This window comes from Muntiacus reevesi, chromosome 5 (genome assembly GCF_963930625.1).
Source record: "Muntiacus reevesi chromosome 5, mMunRee1.1, whole genome shotgun sequence".
Classification (NCBI taxonomy): domain Eukaryota; kingdom Metazoa; phylum Chordata; class Mammalia; order Artiodactyla; family Cervidae; genus Muntiacus; species Muntiacus reevesi.
The window spans coordinates 41,406,095-41,430,898 of NC_089253.1; the positions used below are offsets into that span (position 1 = coordinate 41,406,095).

The following is a 24,804-nucleotide window of genomic DNA, read 5'->3' on the forward strand; positions in this document are numbered from 1 at the left end:
GGTGGAGACGTGCTCAGGGCCCACAACCCCCGCAGGCGGAGCCCTGGCTCCAGCCCGGCGGTTCGCGGGCTGCCCCTCCCCCGCCCCGCTCCCACCCGCAGGCCTCAGCGCTGACGTCACCGGCGCTCACGAGGCCCAGCCAACGCCCGAGGAGTCACGCGCTGCGCTCCACCCCCCCCCACCCCCGCCTCCAGGGAGTGATGCGCCCTCTGCAGAGATCCCTCCGCCGCCGCCGCCTGGAATTTTCCAGACGCTCTGCCGGCGCTTCTTTCGGGCTTCTGCTGGGCGGGGGTGACCTGAGGCGACCCCCAGCAGTTCCCTTCGCTTCCAGAGAGCAGCCCCAACCCACCTCATCCACTCCCCACCCGCACCCCCCTCTCAAGGAACAGGGAGCCTCCCCAGCCTCGGCTCCATCACCGGCTGAAAAGGGCACTTCTGTCCCCACCCCCGTCCCGATTGGAATCCGCCTCCCCCCAAGGTGACCTTGAGATCTGTCGTCGATCTCAGGAAGAACTTGCTTAGAGGAGTGGGGATAATCGGGGAGTTCGAGACCTGGACACCCGGGAGACTGGGAGCCGCCCCGAGTCGTCTACTTGGCCAGGGTCGGGGAGGGACTTTTTTCTGATGGCAGTGGAGGAATCGTCCCGTTGAGCGGTACCCCAGTGACGCGGCTCAGGGCTATAAAAGCAAAAGTTGTGGCCTGCCCAGCAGGAGTTAGCGACAGGGAGGGCCTGGGCTCTGGGTTTAGTTGTGGGGGGCGGAGTTGGCCAGTTTAGGGTCTTAGGAGACAGTTGAGAGATGGCAGAGTTAGATGAGGTTGGGGCACTTGGGGTGCCAAGAGAAGGAAGGTTGACATGGGGAGTAGATCTTGGGGAAATTGTGCTGGGGAGAGCTGTGTTGAAAGGGCCCGCAGTAACCCAGGGGGAGGACGACCCTCCAGGCCTATCTGTCGGAGCTGTCTGCTGGAGAAGGGAACTCGACCTTTGGGTGGGCACTGCTCATGCGTAGGCTGAGCAGGCCCCCAGTCCCCTGGTTTGTGTAGGAGGAGGAAGGCTGAGACAGGTGGAGGAGGTTGAGGCTCTTGCCTCCCTAGCTGGAGGCAGAGTTGGTCAGTCAGTGCTTTGAAAAGGAGCTGGAAGGCAGGCAGTGGGGTGCAGGGTGGCAGGTGGGCAGGGAGGGCAGGACTTGAACTTGTCAATACCAGCAGTCCCCTTTTTTTCCAGACAAAGGGTTGTGAGCCCTCCTGGGGATGAGGCCTCGTGTGGTGGAAGCTGCACTTAGCTTCGCGGGGCTGACAGTTCTGGCCCAGGGCGGTATGTAATTCTGGCTCGGCCCGGGACAGGGTCCAGCCAGGCCCAGCCTGGTGAAACTCAGGTCTGGGTGTGAGGGTGGTCTAGGGAGTGAGTGAGGAGGTAAGGTACCCGTCCAAGCGGTTACTGGTATGTCTGGCAGGCGGGGGCTCTAGGCGGACAAAATTGACCCTCACTTTATTTTCCAGGTGGCAGTGCTCCCCTTTGGACTTTTCCTCTAGGTTCCACGCTAACCTCTTCTGTGAGCTCACTCTGCCCCCCTTCCTCCCCTTCACACTCTCGAGGTTACCCATTCACTTAAAACATTGCTTCTGGTAATCTGGTAAGCCGGGAAAGTTGTTGCCATCGGAGTTGGTATCTTGGTAACCCTGAAGAGGAGAGGCAGCCCCTGCTGAGAGTCTGGGTGGGTGGGGTGGTGTTGCTTGCCAGTGGAGAGGGTGGGGATTGAATGTGCACCCTTGGGTGGGCCCGCAGCGACGGTACCATCTGAAAGCTACGAAAATGCCTCAGACGGTGGTTTGTTACTGTAGTGTTCATCATGGCGATCTGATGGCACCAGGAGAAATGGAGCCCCTGGCCAGTGTGAGTCGTAGCGGTGCAGGAGGGGAGACCCTGGAGGAAAGAGCCCGCCTAAATTGCTGTCTGCAGAGTGAATTTCCAGAGGCTTAGGAGGAGGAAGTTCTCCAGTGGCATGTTTCCAGGCCTTGCTCAGGAAGCCCTGTATTCAGGAGGCCATCCTTTAAGGTGTTCATGAGCTTATGAGGGGGCAGTCTTTAAAATGCCAAGCAGATGGATCCGGTGCCATCAGCAGATGTGTTGCTTTGAGTGTTTGATCCGGGAGCAACGATCTCTGGGCACGTGAATGTCAGCAGGCACGTCTCCTGGGTTGGAGGTTTCAGATGCTGCCATCTTCTAAATTGAGTCTCCTGTCATACTAGTGTGCTACGAACCTTGTTTCCAGAAGACTCTTAAGCTGTAGAACATTTTAACGCTGATGCCACAACACAGATGATGCCTTGTAGATGGAGCTTGCACATGGATCCCAGTGACCCTCATCTACCCGCCTGCCTGCCTGTGCTTTTGTTGGAGGAGTTTCTAGTGTGATACATAATGTGTGTGTTGGGAAAGCCTTCCAGATTGAAATGCATTAGGCAAATACTTAAATGAAACCAACTGGCGAAGTCGGGGGGTCGCGGGGGGTGGTCGTGGTCATTGTGCTGTGGTAGGTGGGAGGGCGCGAGATGGTCATGTCCAGATTGTGATAAATAGCAGGTTTAGTTTGGTCACTTCTGTCACCAGAAGGGAATAGTCAGGATACTGATAGTAATCTTCTGTTCATCTTGCTCTATATGCTTCTTAACTTACTTGATTAGATTTTAGAGTAATCTTAGTGTTCAAATGGGAGGGCCCTGAGGTGAGGGGTTGTGGGTTGGAAAACAGCCTGATGCTGGGAAAGGTGAGGTGAAGAAAAGGTGGTGATTAGGTGTGGGTTGTAGAGGGTGGGAGTGGTAGGGAATGTGGGTTGAAGGGAATTCTCTGGAGAAAAGATCGGTAGGCAGAGCTCTGGGGAATAGAGCTCAAAGGCAAAGAAAATGCTGCCTTGTTAATGCTAGTTAAATTGTTACTTGAAGTTTCTGCAATGCTTAAAACTGCTAAGCGTGGGGAAGAATTTTTCCAAAGCAAAATTGTTTTGCTTTGCTACAAGAAGGGGAAGACTGAAGGTAACTGAAACCTGGATATCAGTCTCGAGAGATTGGTGTCAGGGACTTGCATCAGCAGATAAACATCTTTCACTGCTTGGCAAACTGCTTAAGTGTTATCTGAAGGTGTGCAATGTTCAGGGACTAGTTTCAGAAAAGATTTTCAATACCCAAATTGTGGGCTTTTAAAGTATTTTGAGATTTTGGTACGCACTTAAGATGCTTAGATGCCCTCTTCTGGGTTTGTAACATTTTTGTTCGCTTGGTAGTTTGCAGTTGAAAGTTTGAGCAAAGTGAAAACAATAATTTCTAAAGGAATTTTGTATATTACTTCCTACCTTATAAACATCGTCTTTTCTTTGTAATGAGTAGTAATAGCCAAAGCGCTTTCTTTCCATCCTCATTGTAACAAGGAGAACTTAAATCATGATCACTCTAAATACTGTAATATTTGGTAGCAAGCAATCTATGTACCCTTGCTAAAGTTCCAGTTAATAGTTTACTCCATCTTCAGTTTGAATGTTTGTGTTAAGTGAAGGAGTACTAGAGGGGAAACAACCAAAATCGGGTAGGGAAATAAGAGCAAAACTGGGGGTGGGGAGTTCCTTGCCTGGATTATGTATGTTTGTAAAAATTTAGGGAAGTATCCTTTGTGATAAAGTAATACCAGTGACTTTTTATCCTGTCCCTTTTCCCATTTCGTTTTGAGAATTTTAGATCCTCAGTACTTATGACCGGAATTTTTCTGGGTTCTCTCATTTTAATGTTTTACAAGTATGTTGACGTGATAGTTCTGTTCTTAACCTGTAACCTGAGCATGTGATACAGTTACTGTCATTGGAATTTAAAGAGTATTAATCATGCGTGTATGGGGAAATAAGCTGTTGTGAAATTGAAACTGTAAAAACATATGCAAAGGGTTCTTTTATATTGCTCTGTATGGTAAGAACCAGTCCTTGTTGCATCATGTATATGACTACTAACACTTTTCTTCCCCTTTACAGCGTGAATAAAGGTTTGAGTTCTAAACTCATTAGAATTACTTGTATTGCTATATTTTTTCAACCCTGATCTTGTCTGTATATCATGAAGTGAAATGTACCTTTGTACTGTAGATTTAGGCCTAGATTTCACTAATGTTACTCCAGACTGAGGTCATTGAGCTTGGTATGGTAACCTCAACAGAACTGGTAGGTCCTAAATGGCCTGCATCCCCAGTGGCAGTTGGGGATGGACCCGGCTGACTGGGAGTGTGTGGTTGTGCAAAATGTGACGACAAACTACAGGCCAACAAAGGTCATTGTCAGGGTGGGGGGACTTTCCTAACTTCTTGGAATTTTACCCAATTGTATTTCCAAATGGTACTGTTAAAAAGGGGATCTCTCTTGATGACTGTAAGCAGCCTAACAAGTGGAAAGGACATGTAATATATGCTTGACATACTTGTGGTCTTTGGGAGGCTGGAATGTGTCTGGGATTTGGGTTTAAGCACATACTTCTCATTTTACTAGAGTCGCAGAAGGGCTGTGCTCAGCAACTTGGAATCCAGGGGGTGTGTGGTGTCTAAGCTGACCCTGTGTCCTGGGCGGGGAGAGCCCAGCAGTGCTGCTGTTACTCTGTCCATTGGGGCCCTAAGGTTTTGCTTTACAGGAAATGAACTTGGAGTAGAAACCACCACTTCTCAGCCTCTGCTGAGAAGGCTTTTGTGCCCAAGGGAGTGGGAGTGGGAAGGGGAAAGGGACAGGCTGTGCTGTGGCCACAGTGGGGGGCTGGGAGAGCAGCTGGGTGCGGCCTCCGCCCTCGTGTTTGCTGCAGACGCTGGAATCGGTGCTATGAGTGCCTCTGGGTACTGTTAGCTAGTGACTGGTGGGCTGATGAAGGGTTTCTCCACAGGGCTGTGAATGTTTGTCTTGGGAAAGGGACTCTGAAGTGGGCCTAATATAGGAGCAGAGCAGGCACTGGGGGCTGTACCCACGCCCTCCTGGTCTCTGCCTTGTCCCAGGGCCCTGCCTGTTCTTCACCCTCCTTTGTTCACGGGTGGGATAGGTCATAGGTATTGTTGAAGGTGTTGGTGATCCCTGCTGATTGGTTTGCATCCTCATACATAGATCTGAATTCAGCCTTCCCTCTGAACTCTCAGATGGTACAATGAAATTCAGTGAGTGGGCTTGTGGCATTTAGGTAGAAAATGGGGATCTGGTGCAGCTAAAAGTAATGGACTATAAAAATAGCAAGAGGTGAATTTGGAAGTTCTTTCAAAAAGAAACAGCCGGAGAGGAAGTGTTGGTTGAAGCTCCTTTGTGGGTCCAGGCTGCACACCCTGAGAACTGTGGAAATGGCCTGTGTTACCAAAGGGGTTCCTCACCCCCACTTCACTCTGTTGGCTGCCCTTGGTTTGTCCTACTGGTTGTGGCCATGAAGGGACTCCTTGAACCTCTTATGCCAGGGCTAACCTCTTTGTACTTAAGTTTCTGGAGGAAATGTTAACCTCTGGTCTTGACCAGTACTTGCTATTGTGCAGTGCTGATAGTAAATGAAATGCCAAGACAGGCTTTGGATATTTGTGGTAAGTTTTAGATGTTTAACATGCAAAAATGTACAGATGCAGTCTGGAAATGACAAGAGGAAGGTAGCAAAATAACCAAAAATAAGAAAGCTGTGTTTAGGGAGTGTGGCCTTGACATTCCTCTGGGTGAAGGCAGCCAGCCCCTTCCACCCACTGGTCTCCCAAGTAGGACCCCTTTTGTTGAAGGTTCTACCTTCCAGGGGCCCTCAGCACTGCATCAACATCCCTTTTATTTTAAATAACTGTTAGTTCTCATGTTGTAAAAGGTGTTTATTGTAAAGTTTACAAATAAGAAAACTGATAAAAACAAAATCCTCAGTAATCTTACTGACAATTGTTATTGGTCTCTTTGCTTTTAGAGGATTTTTTTCCCTATGTATAGGATAATATATCTTTTTACACAAAAGTGAAATTATATTGTAGATTATGTTGTGCAGCTCTTTTCACTTAGGCATCTTTCTGGTGACATAATGTTCATTGTGTGACTTTATTATCAATTTAAATACTCATTTAGACATGTAAGTTATTTTCCAATTTTTCTTAGTAATGCTGTAATGATCCTCCTAGCTCAAACTTTATCATATCTGATAGTATTTCTTTGGGATACATGAATATATTTCTACACATGAATTGCCTTTGTCAGACTTCTTACATCTAAGTTCATGTTGCTAAATTGCAACATGGGAGGGGTTTTGTAAATAGCTTCCTCAGTCTTGAGGTAAACCTTGCTGTCCCCACTTTTTCTCAAACGAGGTGGTTTCACACTAAAAACCTTTGCTTCCCTTTTGGATCCAGGCAGTCTTTTTGTGTGTGGTGAGCCCTGCTAGTGACACTGAACATCTGTGTGTTTCGACATCTGCAGTGTTGTATGTTCATCCATGTGTGACTTCCTACTTCGAAATGGCTCATTTTTCTATTGTTTTGTAAAAGCACTTAGGTATTTATAATGCTTCATTCTGTTTGATGCAAATATTTTCCAGTTTGTAGATTGCCTTTTCATTTGTTTTTCAATCATACAAAAGTTAGTTTTTCTGAGTCGGTCACTGTTCATGTGGTTTCTGTACTTGTGTTATGTTTAAATCTCCCCCAGCCCCAAAGGATGTTAAGTATTAATCTGTTACTTTGTAACAGTTGTGTGGTTTCATTTTTTTTTACAATTAAACATTCAATCAAACTGGAGTTTATTAGCTTCAGGGCTGGGTGTGTGTGTGTTTATATAAGGGGAGGCCTGGTGCCTGCCCAGAGCACTCGGGCTTGCTGCTTCCCTGTGGCCGGATGATGGAGTGGCAGAGAGTGCTGTCAACTGGGAGCCTTGTCACAACTGGACGGCTCACTGAAGACGTGAGGGGCAGGCGGCTGTTGTGTTAACTGAGCCCAACTGGCACCCCGGGTGGGGGTGGTTCAGGTGCAGACAGACATGCGGATCTACTCCTGACGGGAGCTTTTTGAGGAGCAGTTTCTGAGCCTCGCGGGGCTGGTTTTCCTCCTGTGTGAGGTGGGGGAGTGGATGTCTGTATTTGGCACATGGTCACTCCTCACTGAGTGCGTATGGTGATTCCTTCGCCTCCTTCGTGGTCAGCCTCAGGTCCAGCCTCTTCCTTCTGGTTCCCGCTAGTTACCCACCTTCTCTGGGCCTTTCATGTAGTGTAATCCGTGTGCATGTTCTGGACTGCTCTGGTTTTCCACCTTAAGTTTGTTTCCATGCAGATTTCCCTGTATCACCAGAGTCCACAAATGTGTTGGAAGTGCTTTTTCTCAGGGGTATTAATTCTGCCACAGAAATCCCATGGAGGACTCTTCTAGAAGCCTGTGAGTGCTCTGAAACTGTTTTTCCATGGAAAGCATAAGCTTGCTGAAGGGGTTCCGGACCTCAAGAAAATACCATGAACGAACAGTTGTATTACTTTATCCTATTGTGCATATGCTATAAGACGTTGAGCTAGTTTCTTAAGTTCTAAGATTTGTGAAAATATGTAAATATGTATTGGTAGAAAAAAATGTATATATGTATATACATATCTGTTTTCTAGGGTGGCACAGCCTGGTCACTGAACATGCATGGTTTTCTAACTTTTGTCACAGACTTTTAGATACTCTCCAGATACCTTACACTTCCTCTTGTGAGAATATCCATTTCCCTTCATAATTGCTAGCATCAGGTTTTTCTATTTTATTGCTACTATTTATTTTATTGTTACTTTCTAAAAAATGAGTGGTAAAATATGGGTAACAAGTATTTCACCATCTTAACCATTCTACTGTACAGTTGAGTAGCGTTAGATAATCTCCAGAACTTTCTCATTTGGCAAAATTGAAACTCTGTACCCATTAAACTCATTCTCTTCTCCCTAACCCTGGGCAACCACCATTCTGCTTCTGTTTCTATGAGTTTGAGAACTCTGGGTGCCTCATGTTAAGTGGAATCATACAATACTTGCGTTTAGTGACTGGCTTATTTTATGTAGCATAATGTCCACTAGGTTCATCCATATTGTACCATGTGTCAAGATTTTTTTCCTTTTTAGAAAACTATTCCATTGTTTAGATACATCACAATTTGTTGATCCACTGTACATATCTATTGAACATCTCATCCTTGAACATTGGGTTGCTTCTACTTTTAAGTTGTGAATAATTTTGTTGTGAACATGGGTGTACAAATGCCTTTTTGAGACACTGCTTTCAATTCTTTTGGATACATACCCAGAAGGGGTATTGTTGCCTCATAGGATTTTAAATTTTGGGAGAATTTTCATACTATCTACTGTAGCAGCTGCACCATTTTATACTCCTATGGACAATTTAAAAGATTTCATATCCTCACCAACACTTGTTTTTAGTGTAGCCATCTTAATGGGTGTGAGTGATATTTCATTGTCATTTTGATTTACACTTCCCTAATAGTGGTGTTGAGGATCTTTTCATATGCTGTTTGGCCAATTCTGTATCTTTGGAGAAATGTCTTTTCACTTTTGCCCATTTAAAAAAGGGTTTATTTGTTTTTTGTTGTTGATTTATGGAAGTTATTTACATATTCTGGATATTAACCCCTTATCAGATACATGGTTTACAAATATGTTTTTATATTTCATAGGTTGCCTTTTCACTGTTGTGTTTTGATGCACAGAAGTTTCCAATTTTGATGTAATTCAATTTATCTGTTTTTACTTTTGTTACTTCTGCTTTTGGTGTCATGTCCAAGAAACTGTTGCCATGTCGATTGTTATAAAGTATTGCTACTTTATTTAAAAAGTACTTAAGTAGTCAGCCTGTATTTCTGTAATTACTGTTTAGTCTATTTTACCACTTGATTTACCATCTGTATTTTTCCTTGACCATTTACCATATAAAATTTCTATATTGATTTTTGTGAAGGTCATGAATTCCTTGTATAGTTGGGAAGGGAAGCTTTTGCCAATGATTTTCAAACTTACTCTCATTTTTTCCGTTTATTGTGCTTAGAAATATTATACAAAGACATTTTAAAGATTGATGTAATAAGACTAATAATAATAACTAATAAGACTGTTGGGTTTGCTTCTGATTACTTTTTCTTTAGTAGTTAAACATGTATGTACTCCCACCTTACAGTAAATGCTCTTCTCCATTTAAGGATTTATGTATCCAGCCTACTTGGTGTATCTAAACTAATTACACTGATAAAGTTGAATTGTCAGACTTCAAGTAAATACTGTCATCACTCTTTTGTTCCAGGTCTGTCAATATTAGCTTTTTGTAATTATCTGAATCTACTCAAATTTTTAGTCTCTAGTTTTTGTTGTTTCTAATCAAATGCTTTGGATTTTAATAACTTAGTGTTCATTATAAAATCTAGTAAGTGGAAGATGTGATACTCCTTAAGGCAAGAAGAATATTCCTTCTCTTTGTTGGAACTTGAGCACACAGAACTGGATTAATCTTTGCTTCAAGTCATAAAACATGGCTGTCTTTTATTTGGTTCCTTGATGTTTTAATACTGTGGCAAACATTTTTGAATCTTCTAGTGTATAAACTGGACTTTTAGACAGTAACTTTTGCCACCTATGTGGTTCTGGTTGTTTCCCTTCCTGCCTCCCTCTAAGCCAAAGTAGTTATGATCCTGAATACTAAGTTTCTCTTTTACTTATTCTTTTCTCATATAACTGGAAAAAGAAAAAAACTTACTTAAATGAACTATAAATTTCATTTTAGTAGTTTTTAACTTTATAGAAAAAGCATATAAGCTTCTGGAATTTTTCTTGTTTAATGATTTTGAGATTCATCCTTTACCTTGTGTGTAGTTGGTTTGGAGTCTCTCATGTGATACGGACACAGTTAATGATTCCATTTTTCCCGTTTTTTATTCTGGTCAGTGTAATTGGATAAGTGGTGGATGGATGCTCTCTTATACAGAATTAAAGCTTGACTGACTAGGTTGTCACTACCAATACACCTCCCCCCCACCCCAACCAACCCCACCTTGAGTGCTGTTTCCTGCTAGACTTTTTTCTATACATTTTTATCTACATTTAATATTTAAAAAACCTATATAAGTGGGAAAATACTGTACTTTTATACCACATATCATCATTGACTTGCTTTTTTCATTTGGCAGAAGTAGGGAGATTCCCTTGAGTATGTGTTGAACTGCCAGCCTTGTATTAAGCTGCTGGGTACTAGTCCTGTCCTTGGATGTTCCATGAGTTATTTAGACCATCTGCTACTGGTGGATATTTACGCGATTTCCAGTCCTTTTGGATGCTATGTGATCATTGTCCTACACACCCTGTGTGCATACACATGAATGTTTCTCAGAGTAGGTACCAAAGTGTCAGACATTGTATACTCAATTCTGCCCTGTTCTCCAGAGTAGGTGTACAAATTCTCTTGGCTGAGTATAAGTGTATATGTCCATATCCTCTTTGACGGTCTGAATAGCAAGCTCTGAAATTTTTGCCAGTTGCTGTCTTTGATCTGTCAGGTATTCACAGTGACCCACTGAGACTTTAATGGGTACAATGGACTCTTGTCATCTGTGGGTTTACATTTGTGGGCTTGAAGCTGCTGGAGGTGCCTGAATCCAAGACATATAATCATTTGTAATTTTCTTGAGGTATAATTTTCTGAATTATTCATGTCGTGAGGCTGCTGAGAGTGCCCAGCCAAACACGCTCCGTGTCCCCCTGTGGTTTGTTCTCCACTTGTCTCTGCATTGCAGCAACTCTCGAAGGGACCAAAACTTGGAAGATTTAGGTAAGTGTCTGACTTTTTAGCACAAAACAAAGACAGGCCTGACAAACCTCAATCTTTTCTAGTGTTTTTCCCCTAAGCGGGTTGAAAAGCAAACTCTTCTAGAAAAGCAGTTGTGACATTTGCAAAATCACCTTATGTGTTTGGTCTGTTGAAACCTGTCTGGCCCCTGTCTGTAGGCATTTCTGTCCTCGGGAAAGAGGTATTCAGGGTAGGGCACAGTCTGCTCCGTCTGTCTTCTCAGCACTGCCTTGGCTGCTTTCTGGTTTAAGTACATGCTCGCCGTCCTCAAAGAGGCCACCCAATGCCAGGAACACGGGCGTGGATCCCTGTCTCTCACTCTCCCCGTGGGGTCACGAGTTCAGGGTCTGTCCCCACAGCCTTGTTCTCTCCCCGCAGCTTCTGGGGTGATCACTGCACTGTCCTCCTTACTCTTCTGTCAATGTGACAACTGTGTGACCCGCTGTCTCGGTGTCAGATCCAGGCCCTGCCTCTGACCTAAGCTGACCCTAAGAGCCAAGACTCCTCTAATTCAACTTAAAGGTGTAAAAAATGTTCAAAGTAAAACTTGCACATGTTAAAATCCAAACCCCATAGGAGTTACCGTGATGTTTTTTCCTCCACCCCCTGGCCTCCCTTCCTGTAGAGACTGGTGTTGTGGCCAGTTAGTTGCTGGAGTTTTCTGGAGAGTTCTTGTTTGTATTTTGCTGTGAGGTCCTGATAAACCACAGGCCCTATGTTGCACTGTGGGTGGTTCAGATAACCGTGCATTGAGGAACTCACTGTGTACCTGTATTGTCTGTCTTGGGCACTCCAGTATCTGTGTGCAGGTCCATGTTTGAATTATCCAGTCCCCTTCTGAGGAACAACTAAGGTTGTTTCCAGAAACTTTTACTGTAGGTAAATCTATACTGAGTATCAGTTTCTATGTGCTTTTATGTGCATGGCAGCTACATCTGTGCGGTACATTTCTTTTGAGGGAAATTCTGGCCCGTAGTTCCTTTCCGAACATGAGGGAGCCATCAGCTTACACTCCAGGAAGGCTGTTCTGGTTGACCATTCCCTACACCTTTACCGACACTGTTCTTGAACTCGGTTATTTGTCTATGAAAAGTAAAAACAGTTCTTTCATTGCAGTTTTGATTTGCATTTCTATTGGAGTGTGTATTTAGGGATTTTTAAGAGCTCTTAGGCATAGCAGAGCCAAAAAAAAAAAAGAGCTCTTAGGGCTTCCCTTGTGACTTAGCTGGTAAAGAAGAGCTCTTAACATATTAGAGAGGTTAATAACCCTTTGTCATTTGTGCTGCAAATACTGTTTGTCATTTACCTTTAAATTTTATGCTTCTAGATTTTTTAGTGTTCAAGAGTTTTAAATATATTTAAGCATTTTTTATGAGTGTTTTGTTTTATGGCTTCTGGATTTTATGAGTAGTTCAGAGAGACTAATCCAGCTCAAAGATAATTTTTTTGTTAAACCTTGTTTTGCCCAGTTCTTTTAAGGTTTTATTTTTATTTGAATCTTAGCTCCATCTGGACTTAATCTTGTCGTAATAAGTGACTGATAATCAGCCTATCATCCCTACATGACTTACTGATTTATGTACCTGTTCACTATTTATCTGTCCATGTTTCAGTTCCAGTTTTAAATATTGTAGTTTTGTGCTTCATTATGTGGTAAAAATAGGCCTACCTCATTATTTCACTCCCCCAAATTTTCCCAGTGATTCTTGCATATTTACTTTTCCTTCTGTATGATGTCCTCATGCTGTTGTCTCTCTGTGCTAGGATAAGGCATGTCCTCCCATTTACTCCCGTTATTTGATTTGGGTCTATAGGATGTGGAAAGCTGTGGTTCACTAGACTGAGCTTAGTCTGTCTGTAATTACTTTAATATTTTCATGACTCTGTAATGTTTACTCTCGTACACTTGTATGGTCATTTTAGCCATTTTCGTATTGTGTGTCTGGGCATCCTAACCTGCTTCAAGAGAGCCCCCAACCCGCATCCTCATGACCACCCACATCACAGCACTTCCATGTTTTTACTTGTCACTATTGAACTGACAATGAAATGTCCTGTTCAGTGGACTTTACAGATGAAATACTCCAAAAGATACTGCCAACAATGCCAATACCTTTCTACAGACTCAACGTGAAGAATGAATTGGGCATATTCCAGGAGGTCACCTCCTAGGAAGGGAGTTCAGCTGGAGGGTTTGGATTCTGAACCTCTGTCCCTGTGTGGCTGACTCCTCTCAGCTAGGATGATCTGTGTACCCAGAATGTCTAAGGGGAATCCTGTCCTGGTAAGCAGCGCCGGACCCTGAACTGCCTTTTTCTGCTGTCCACACCTGACAGACTGTTTACAAAATGTCTTTGCATGCTTTTCTGCCTTATCAGTCAGAGTGGTTACACAAACTCGAATTTACCATTGCTTTAGTGTCCCAAGGCCACCACCCACATACACATTGTCCTGTCTGGCACACAGCGTTGACTTGGGGTCTGCCTCGGTGGCCTGTTTGTCCCCTCACGGACCATCCTCCCAGCCCAGCCCTTCCTCAGTGTTGACCCACCCCTCCTGTACCAGACTTGCGGTGTCTATACTGGGGCGAACTGAAGGTGACTGGAGATGAGACAGCAGGCTTTCCCTTCAGTTATTTTACTATTTCACCTGTGCGTCAGTGGTGGCCTGCGTCTCTTCAGAGGTAATGTGTACGTGTTTGGTTTTAAACCAAACACAATTCTGTTTTCTGATTATGATTTTTTCTCATTTGCTGTTGAAATACACCAGGATGCTTTTGTCTTGGAAGATATCGTTGTGCAGAAATCTGTTTCCTTAGGGGAATTTCTTACTGGTGACATAACTGGCTCAGTGGGCATGGCCAGTGTGAAGGCTTTGGTCTCACGTTTCTGAGTGCCTTCCTGAAAGGTCAGCACACCTCAGCCTGGCCCTGCCCTTTTTCTTGGCTGATTGGCAGTTTAAGCAGTGTCTTAGTGTTTTAATTTGCACATTTTGACTGTGTGGGGCTGAATATACACTATCTGTGTTTGTTAGTTGATCTCTACATCTGCTTTGTGCTTCACTTTTATTTTCATTGCTTCCTAAGAATCCTTTTTTACATTGAGGACATTTACTGTAGATAACTACAAAATGTTTTTCAAGTATTTAATTTGCTTTTTAAGTTTACATCTTGGATCTTGCTGTTGATTTTAAATTTTGTAATCAAATCTGATTTTATCATTAAGGTTATGTACTTTGGTGTCGCTGCACAGCCTGTGGGATCTTAGTTCGAATCCAGACCCCTGCGGTGGAAATGCAGAGTCATAACCACTGACCAGAAGTCATTTTTCTGGTTCGTTTGTGGTATCATTTTTGACATTTAACGTTTTACTCCATCTAGAAATTTTGGTGTACAGTATGAGGTAAGAATCTAATTTAGATCTTTAAAAATGGTTAACAAATTTTCCCACACCTTTACTAAGGAATTGCTCTCTCTACTGACTTGTTAATTATGGGCTAAATACTTTGAATCTGTTCATGAACTCTTCAGTCTGCTCCACTAATGTCTTTCCTTGTGCCAACCCAATGTTTTAAGTATTTAGCTTTATAATACCTGATTTAATATAAGTAATACAGGACCATTCTTTTTTCAAGTATTTGGATTTTATTGGCGTTGAATTGCATTTATATACATGTTACTGAAACTTCCCGTTTAGGAACTGGCCTCCCTGTTAATTCAGGATAGGATGATTTTCACGTCTCTTGGGAATTTTAGACTTCATTCAAATTAAGCACGTTTATGAAGTATGTTCCTAGAAGCATCCTGTATTGTGGTTTGATACATTTTTCTATTAAAATTTGTGACTATGGTAGCATATGGTAAGACTGGTTTTCTGTATTTTATAAATAAACACATTGAACTTCATTACTAGAGCCAGTTGAGATGCAGTATAGCATCTTGGCTAAAAGTGTGGATGTTCAAGTTAGATGACCCTACTTTCATGCTGGGCCTGCCTCATTTCTGTGTGACCATCTCTCAGCCTCGGTTTTCCCATCTGTACAGGGAGGGGAGTGATAATCATATTATAAAGAAGTGGGATGAGGACTAATGGGAGCAGTGTAAGCTTTGTGCTTGGTGCTGGCCTGCCATGGAGCGAGCACTGTTCAAAGTGGTTTCCAAGTAACTAACGTCACCTTTAATCATTATATTATCCATATGATTTATTCTGTTTTCCATGCTTCTCTCCTGTCTTGTTTGCATTGGCTATAATTACATTGTGATCCTGTTCCCTTCTGACCCACCCATTAGCAAATGGAGGAGGCAGCGCAGGCGCCCACACCAAGTTGCCCAAGGGAGTGATTGTTCTGCTGGTGGTCCTCAAGAGAGTTGGGGTGATCTGATATACATTTTAAATTTCAATGTTTATGTTTTTTTTTTAACATGTACTTGAAAATTCCTTGTTTTCCACTTGTGGTGATACAAAGTTTCGTTTTTTAACTGAAATATTCACAGTATCATAAAATTCATGCTTTCAAGGTGTATGATTAAGTGGGTTTTAGTATGTTCAGTATGTTGTGAATGCGCTGTGTGTTCACATTAGTTCACATACACTAATGTTCCATTTCCATTATCCATTTCCAGAACTTTTCATTATCTCACATAGAAGCTCTCTACCCCTACAATTTCCCATCTTCCAACCCCGGCCCCCCAGCCCTAGTTCCTTTGTTATACTCTGTGAATTTGCCTTTTCTTGATACCTTGTGTAAGTGGAATCATACGATGTTTGTCGTTTTATGTCTTATTTAGCATGGTGTTTTCAAGGTTCATTCATGTTGTGGCATGCAATATTTTTTGTGGCTAAGTAATATTTCATGGTATGGATATACCATATTTGTTTATCCACTCATCAGTTGGACATTTGAATTGTTCCACTATTTTTGCAATTAGAAGTAATGCTTCTGTGAACATTTGTGTATAAGTTCTTGTACAAACACAAGTTTTAAGTTCTCTGGTATATACCTAGGAGTGGAACTACTGGTTCATGCAACAACTCTATGTTTAACCAAAGTGTTTCTCAGTGGAGCTGTGCTGTTTTACATTCGCATCAGTTATTTATGAGGGTTCCAGTTTTTCCACATTCTTGCCAACACTTGTTCTTACCTTTTTGGTTGTAGCCATCCAAGTGAACACAATGGTGGTATCTCATAATTTTGATTTGCCTTTCTGTGATGACTGAAATGTGCTTGTTAGTCATGTGTGTATCTTCTGTAAGGAAGTGTCTATACTGATCCTTTGCCATTTTTTTAATTGGGTATTTGTCTTCTCATTGAGCTGTGAGTTCTTTATATATTCTGGAAGCAATACTCTTATCTGATATATGATTTCCTCATGTTTTCTCCCATTCTTTGGATTGCAACTCTACTCTTACTTTCTTGATACTGTCTTTTGAAATAAGTTATATTTTAAAAGTTCGTTGATTTAAGGTGGGGGGAATAGAACTGCTGTATTCAGATGTGGCAAAAAGATGTGTGAATTAAGGTTTGGGAAAAGTATCTCCTGTGAGACCACAAGTGTTTGGAGAGGAAAGAGTGCGAACCTTAAATGAGAAGTAAGTGAATGAGGAGCGCTATCCCTCCATAATGATGTCAGTGGGCTCACTGCTAGATGCACCGGGATCATTTGTTAGTAGATTATGAGGAAGCTTGTTTTTTTTTTTTTTAAATCAGTGATAGGGATTTATTAACATCTTTTCTGCATCTTTTGATATGGAGCATCAGGTTTTTCTCCTTTCATTTTCTAATGATTAAGAATTAGTGGGATAGTAAGCCCTCCTATGACTTCTGAAACTTTTCCAGGCCTGGAGCTCTATTTTGTTGACAGAAATGAACCAGAGGGTCGACTTAGACTTGGGGCCTTGCCAGGCAAGCAGGTGTCAGGATCTCAGGAAAGGTAGACATAACTTCAGGGCAAGTGGTTTGAGCTCAGCCCTGACAGCTGGTCCCTCCCTGTTCCCTACTTTGCTGCTTATCAGCATATGCTTTTGGCCAAATTCCTTAAATTCTTAAAGCCAATTTCCTCAGAATGGGTAGAAGAACAGTGCATTGCTCTCCAACGGTGTGAAGCTGAAGTGAGGTGTGCATGTTGTGAAGCTGAAGTGAGGTGTACATGTGGTGCGGGTGCTGGGAGGTGAGTGGTGGTGCCACCCTGTCCGTTCTGACAGAAATGATGGAAAGTTCCCAGCCTTCTCGCACAGTGTGGGGTGTTCTGCCACTTCTTTCTGGAGGTTGAGTGGTTCTTTGAAAACTGAGTCAACTGGACTAGTCAACATTTCTATCTGATCACAAACTTTTCAGGTTTATTTTCTAAAAAAATTACGTTCCTATGTATTAGTGTGCAATACCCTTTTACATTTTATTTTATTTACATTTTAATATCCTTATGAGTTTTCTTCACTTTGTTCTTTGTTTTAAATCAATGTATTGTTGACTGTGCTGAGTCTCCGTTGTTGTGCACGGGCTGTCTCTAGTTGTGGTAAGCAAGGGCTACTCTAGTTGCCATGCACAGAATCCTCATTGTTGGTGACTTCTCTTGTCATGGAACACCAGCTCTAGGGCAAGCTCAGTAGTTGTGGAGCACAGGCTGAGTTGTCCTGTGGCATGTGGAATCTTCCTGGACCAGGGATCACACCTGTGTGCCCTGCAGGTGGACTCCAAACCACTGGACCACCAGGGAAGTCCTTCACTATGTTCTTATTGCTGGTTTTTTTTTTTCCTTGTTTTTTTGGTTAGTCTTTTAAGAACTCTATTTTATTGTCCTTTTTGAAGAAGCAACTTTAGATAAAATAAGTAGTTCTACTGCTTTCATTTTGTAATTCATAAATTTCTGCTTTTATTTCATTCTTCTCTCTGGCTTTCCTTGGATTTTGTTCTGTTACTTTCTTTCTAGAGCCTTGCATACCTCATTCATTCATGTTCAGATTCACATACTTTTAACAACGGAAAGAAAGAGGTGGAGAATGGCACAGGGTGGCTGTGGCCTGAGGTCCTGCTCCAGCCCTGCGGCTCTGTCATCCCTGTGACCTTGGACAGGGTCCTCAACTACTGAGGTGTGGGGCCTGTCTAAGAGAGGCTACTGATGCCACCCAGGAGGACGTACCTATGCCAGTTGGTGCCTGGGGCCTGGCAGACACATGGAGAGGGAATTCAGCAAAGAGAAGCAGTGAACTGCTGTCGCCTCCTTCGAGTTTTGACTTCTAACGCTCATCTCCATGGCCAGACCCTGAGCTGGTCCCCAGGAACACAGGTAAACACAATGACTGGCCCTGCCTTCATGGTACACTTTTTTTTTTAAAACTATGGTAATCAGTCTCTGGTTTACTGAACGGTTACTTGGAGAAGTGACCAGAAGTAGTTCTAAACACTAGTGCTTTTTTGAATCTATGGCTCCCTTTGTTCATTGCTGAAAGTATTATTTATTTTTATAAATGTTCCACGGCACTCAAGAAGGTATTCTCTGATATGTTCAACATTCCGGATCAGTCCCTTTGCGTGTTTTTTGGTCTGGTCCAAATCCACTATGTCTTTTGTAGCTGAGGAGTGTGGTTACATTCTCAGCACCTCTTCTGGTTCTCCCCGCTCCCCCCAAGATGACTCAGCAGCTCTGTTCTCTGTGTTTTGCTGCAGCATCATTCGAACATCAAGATCTGCCTGTTTGACTGCTGCCTGCTTGGAATTCACTTTGTCTGATGTAGACAGGGCAGCCCTTCATCCCACCCCACCCCCCGCCTGGCCATGTCTCATTTGCATTTGACTGAACTACGTGTGGAGAGTTATTTTCAACTGAAATTTGAAACTATTTTTACGTCTTTCTGCCTATGTATGTTGTTCATTTTACATCGTTAAATTGGTAGCTCTTTGTTTTTTCCACTTCAGGTTATTTTGTGGGCACAGTTACCCTGCTGAAACCATGCACCTGTTCTAATTGAGGCCCCCTGGGCATTCCAGGTGGGAGACTGTCACTGCTGCCTTGTGGGCCATAGCAACTGGGGTCCAGCATTCTGTGATGACAGATGACTGTCACAAACGTCTTTGGGCAAATTCCTCATGGCCTTGTATTCCCCACTGGCCAAAGGGAAGAAGCACTTGCCTAGTCCTCCTCGCTCACTGCCCTGTGCCCTCCAGATGGTTCTCAGTGGCCAGTGATGCGCTTATATTTGCTCATTGACTATGAGTGTGTGGTGGTTTCTTGAAGCCACTTTAATTTTCACCCTTTTAGCCAGTGGCATGTTTCCCTGTGTAGATCACCCTCTGGGTTTCCCAAAGTACAAGCAGTAAGGGCCTTGTCACTAACGTGTCAAATTAACTCTTTGCTCATCTTGCAGTGTGTTTTGACTACCCCCGTTTTTGGGGCCTTTTAAGGTCAGAGCTTTGTTGCTTCATCATCAGGTTGGGACTTAGATGGCCATGCACGTCTCTCTCTCCTGCTGCAATAAGTAAGTGCTGCCTTTTGTTGCGTGTTTGGGGGGTGAAGCTGAAGGAAGGCTGTGAGGGGAGATGGGCTAAAAAGAGGGACAGGGACATGAGGGATGTGGGTGAGGGGATGGAGGCTCGGCCCACAGGCTTGGCTTTGAGCCCACCCAGTGGGCCCTAGACCTTAGGGTGAGGGATGTGTGAGAATGGGGTCGGCCCTGCTCACACTTCTCAGCCTAATGTGTGGTGTGGCCCTGCGCAGGTTTCAGTCCTCTGAGTTTCTCAGCCTTTCATCTGGACTTTGGCAAGGAAGGGGCTTCTGAGCTCCTTGGGGCTGACAGCAGGGGTCCATGAGCCTTCCCCCTGGGAGAGGCCAGGCAGAACTTCTGGATGAAAATTACAGAGCTGGGAGGGGTGCACCCACTGGACCGGTCGTGGGCCCAGGGGAGGCAGAGCCTGGCCTGGGAGCAGTGGGTGCTGAGAGCAGGGGGCTGGGAGGGAGAGCTGGGGGCAGGTACTGGCCAGGGTCCACAGTGAGCCCCTTGTACCTCTGGGCCCCAGAACACAGGCCCCGCTGAGTCGGTGAGAGGCGAGACCGGTGGGGACCCTGTGCTTCCGACTTCGTCTTCCAGTCAAGGCAGTTCCCAGGAGGGATTCCACAGCTGACGATGGCTGAGACGGAGGACAGCAGGCGAGGAGGCGGGCATGTCTCTGACCCCAGGCAGACAGGGCACAGCAGACCTGCAGGACCATTGGCATTGGTGCTAGGCCAGCGTGTTCAAAGTTTCCCCTGGCTCTTAGATTTCCTGTTGTGATGAAAGATCTAAGATTTTTGGCTTTGATTATAAAAGTAATCTGCATAGAGTTAAAAATTCAAGCCATGGAAAAGCTATGAAACAAAAGTAAAATTCCTTTCCCCTCACCCATCCCAGCCCTATCATGCAGAGGTGACCTCTCAAGTGTCTCAGGGTCTCGGAGGTTTCTGTACCCATACACATCCTGTCACTGCTGGCACTGTCCTAGAAGCATCAGGACTGTGACTCGTGGGTGGGTCTGCCCGTCGGATGTCACGCGCTCCCGTGGCTGTGCAGCGCAGCACGACTGGAGACATATCTCTGTGAAGCTGAGGGGGACGCATGTCCCCTGGCTGTGTCTGTGAAAGAGGTGTCCGGCAAGGAGTGAGCCTGGGGGGTGGGGGGCACGGAGCCGCCGCAGGTGTTTCTTTTCCTGGACGCAGCTCATGGCCGCGTCCAGGTTTTGCTTTTCACCTTTGAGTCTGTGAGAAAATGAGCAGGAAAAAGCAAAAGGCGCTGGTGGTGGCACGCCTGGCACTGCTGGGCCGGGGTTCGAGTCCCTGCAGTGTCCCTGCTTCTTTCCAGCTCCACACTCCAGGCCCTTCCCGCCCCATCAGGCATCATGGTCCCCAAGGATAGGTGTTGGGGTGGGGCACCCAGGGCCTCTCCCAGGAGCCCTCCAGCCCCGCTCAGCCTCTCACCCCCTGGAGGGGCCTGAATGAGATGAGCAGATGCAGAAGGTGGCTGGAGCTCAAGGGCTCTACAGGTTGCAACCCCCCTCCACCCGGGCCACACGTGGTGGATGGACATAGGAAGGGGAGGACAGCTTAGGGGCTGCAAAGCCCAAGGCTAGGGCGCCCATCTAGAGGCCACACTTAACAGGGTGTTCTCCCCACCTGGCCTTGTCCACCCAGGACTCCTGGGATCAACTCACCACTGCCTTCCTCTCTGCCTCTGAGGACCAGGAAGGGCTGGGCGGACAAAGTCTAAAAGGAAGAGGCCTGGCCAAAGTGGGCAGGTTGTGGAGTGGCTCTGGGGAGAGGGAATAGAGGCCAACAAGCAGGCCTTGTTGCAAAAAATGCAAGAGGAGCCTGAGTGGCCCTGAGCCTGCACTCTCCAGGCACCTGGGACTGGAGGCAGGACCCCAGGAGACCCCAGCTCAGGACCCAACAGGGGCGGCTGCGGTCCTAGACAAGGCCCCACACAAGCTGACAGTGGGTGTCTCGTCTCTCAGCCTCTGAGTTTCCCTCTGCCCCTCCCTTAACTTTGGCCAGCTTCCCTTCCCACCTTCCAAGTCAAGAGGATCACAACCCATTTTGCTGGACCTGATGCTGACAGTCTGCACCTTGGAACAGGGCTGCCTGGGCTGCCTGCCTGCCACAGTCAAACCCTGTGATTCCTGAGGGAGCCCCTGCCCATCACTGCAATAATCTCTCCCGATAACAACACGCATCCCACAAAGAACAGCTGGAAGCAGGAAGGGAGGCATGCCAAGTTGGCCTGGGACACAGGGCTCTCGGAGCCCAGTTTGAACACCAGGCCCCCATAGGTCTTCTCAGCCCAACTCCGGTCACATGATGGGACAGTTCCTCCCAGGAAGCTGGGCTCCCACACCTAGACAAACCTGAGGGAGACACAGGCTACAAGCCTGGGGTGGGGTGGGGGGAGGGATGGGGGGCAGGACTAGGAAACAGAGAAGGGTGCGGGCCAGCCAGCCTTGGTTAAAAGAACTCCTTAATAAAGGGCCTTGGCTTGGGCCTCCTGAATGAGAGCAGTGGCTGCTTTGCTCATCACCTGCAGTGCCTCAGCCCCTTGGCAAGTTCTGGGGACAGAAGATCCCTCTTTGGAGATGGTGTTTCTTGAGAGTGGTGAGAGGAGACAGAGAAAGCCATGATCCCACGAGCAGACTGTCCAGGCCTGGGTGGTGAGGTCTCCATGTCCACCAAGGTGCCCATCTATCTGAAGCTTGGCAGCCGCAAGGGCAAAAAGAAACTGGGACCTGCTGCACTTGGACAGATCAGCCTGGTGGGGGCTGACAGGCTTATGCGCATGCATGAGCAAAGGCACACAGGCACCAGAGTTAATGCCAGAGGGGAGCCAACACATGGCAAAAAGAACCTAGGTCTCTGAGTCCAACCTAGCCTGTGAGAGTCAGGTTCCCCATTTCTAAAATGGAGTTAGTGATACCTGCCTTGCAGGGTTGCTGAGAAAATCAGGGCTAACATTGCTTAATTTGCATGTGTGCGTGCATGGTCAATCATGTCTGATCCTCTGTGACCCTCTGTGACTGTACTGCCAGGCTCCTCTGTCCAGGGAATTCTCCAGGCAAGAATACTGGAGTGGATTGCCATTCTCTTCTCCAGGGTGTCTTCCCAACCCAGGGATCAAACCCTTGTCTCCAGCATCTCCTGCAATGGCACATTTACCACTGAGCCACCAGGGAAACTGTAGTGGGATTTGAACTCAGGTCTGTGAGAACCCAAAGCTGCCATGTCTGGGTGAAGAGAGGGATCTGAAGTGGAAGAGACTGGTGGGGGCCCCACAGCTGGTCTACCACTCGAGAGCCCTACCACTCACGGGCACTGTCCTTCAGGCCCATCTCTGGGCCAGCTCTGTAGGGCCCAAGGCCACCAGGCAAGACACAGGGCAGGGGCTCCGCCATACTCACAGGAGACTGTGGGGACAGTTGGCCTAGGAGAAAAGCCCACCCCGTCCTGAGCACCACACCCACTTCCAGAATTTAAGTTGCCGCCTGCTGGAGCTGGGTTAGGATATATGCTCCCACCAAGCAGAAGAGCCAGTGGCCCCACTAGTGAACCAGGAAGGAAGTGGACACCAGCAGCTTTCCCACACACTGCTTGGCTACTCCTGGTGGGTCTCTATAAACACCCCTCCCTGAAGGTACTCAGAGCCTGGTACTCAGAGCCTGTCTTCCACTGCTGATCACTCTGTGGGTTCCCACCCCCACCCCTTTCAGGGCAGAGCCTGGTTCCAAGGATTCAGTCACTGTGCTCCCTCAGTTACAATTCCAGCATCTCTCCCTAGCTCAGAGGCCCCTTGAGCTTGTCTGTAATACGGGGACACGAATGCAGGCTGCTTGGCCAAACTTCAGAAGCCCTTCCCTAGGGGCCAGGAGGGAGCCACTCTTAGCTAGCATGGTCCCCATTACCTCACTGATGTGGGTGATGGGCATCAAACCCAGCCCCGCTGAGGGGAAGCCCTCCACGTCCTGCTGTGGGCCAGAAGGAAAGTCAGGCAGGGCTCACCAGGGGCCTCCTCCCTCCAGAGAGCCTTCTAGCCTTCTAAGTAATCCCCTATCCCTGAAAAGGCAGAGACCAAGAAGTCTGACCCACCCACTGGCTGGATGTCTCTCCCTCTCCTCATCTAGAGCTGCTGTGGGAGGCTGCTGGGGGCAGCAGGAGCTCCACAAACTAGTCCTCAACCACAGATCACACCATGATTAGGCAGGCCTTGGGTCTGTGTCTGAAGCAAAGAAACAACCACCTTTCTTTCAGCCACTGGCCTCCAAGGAGGGGAAGAAACTTAACAGGTGAAAGGAGAACATTCCAAGTAGGAAGCAAGGCAGCAGGGGCCTGGAGATAGAAAAGCACTGGGTTCAATTTGCCGGGAGTCTGGGAGACTAGTAGGCTACAAACAAGGTTGGAAACAGGGTTGGGCTCTGATGTGTCTGCTCCTCCGACCTGTGGGACTCGAGTAAGATGCATTTGAAGAACTCTGAGACAAACGTTTGAATTACACATCTAACTCAAGATGCTATTTGTCTATTCTGTGCCAAACACTATTCTGAATATTTTACAAATATGTTAACTTGGGGACTTCCCTGGTGGTCCAGTGGTTCAAATCCCATCATCTGCGACATTCCACAGCCCGGCAGGGTGCGAATTTTCCAGCTCCTCAGGGCTAGACCGAGAACGGAGGACGCCATCTTGTGCACGCCCTCCAAAAGCCGTGGGGCGCCCAGGAGGATGCCCGCGCCTGCGTGGATCGCGGGGGGCGTGGCGAAGAAGATGGGGGTGTGGCCTCAGTGGAAGGCGTGAGGCAGTGACGCAATGCGCCCCTAGTGGCGAGTGTGTTCGTGCTCTTGCTCTGCAGACGTTGGATTCCGTTTCCACGGTTACGGCGGCGTTACGAGACAGTGTCCCAGGTAAGATCTAGGTAGAACTGAAACATGAAACCTGAGAGATTGAAGTCTTCAGGGCTCAGAGGAACGGGAAAGCAGTGCCTCACCCTGAGTCTCAGGAGGCCTGGCACGTGCCCGTTCTATAGCTCTCTAGGATGCTGTCCGGTCCACAAACACCCTTAAGAGCCGCGAACTGTCCTGGATTCCCATACTCCTCCGCGTACCTCGCCCGGCTCCTGACCTCACTATTCTCTATCCTTTCAGTCGCCAAGGTGAAGCTGTTTATCTGTGGCCGGGAGCTGCACACTCTTGAAGTGACCGGCCTGGAGACCGTTGCCCAGATCTAGGCAAAGATAGCAGAGTATCCCCGAGCCATCCGCCCTTTGCCAATTCTATATTCCTAAGAGAATACTCTTGGCTCTCCCTTTCCTTCCTCGTCCCCTGTAGCCTCCCTGGAGGGCCTCACTCCTGAGGCTAAGGGTGTGCTTCTGGCAGATTTCCCCTCAGGATGAAGCCGCCCTGGGCCAGTGTGGGTAGAAGCCCTGACTACCCTGGAAGTGGTGGGCTGCATGCTAGGAGGTGACTGGAGCTACGG

The 24,804-nt window shown here is 46.3% G+C and overlaps 2 long non-coding RNA genes across 2 annotated transcripts; both read left to right on the forward strand.

Annotated features, from left to right (window-relative positions):
- The first annotated feature begins 701 nt into the window (after positions 1 to 701).
- LOC136169729 (uncharacterized) lies at positions 702 to 8,571 on the forward strand. Its single transcript, XR_010663430.1, has 3 exons — positions 702 to 1,713; positions 1,841 to 4,709; positions 4,749 to 8,571. It is a non-coding gene; the product is annotated as an uncharacterized lncRNA (long non-coding RNA).
- Positions 8,572 to 10,846: 2,275 nt separating this feature from the next.
- On the forward strand, positions 10,847 to 20,645 carry LOC136169730 (uncharacterized). Its single transcript, XR_010663431.1, has 3 exons — positions 10,847 to 18,108; positions 18,489 to 19,297; positions 19,836 to 20,645. It is a non-coding gene; the product is annotated as an uncharacterized lncRNA (long non-coding RNA).
- The last annotated feature ends 4,159 nt before the right edge of the window (positions 20,646 to 24,804 follow it).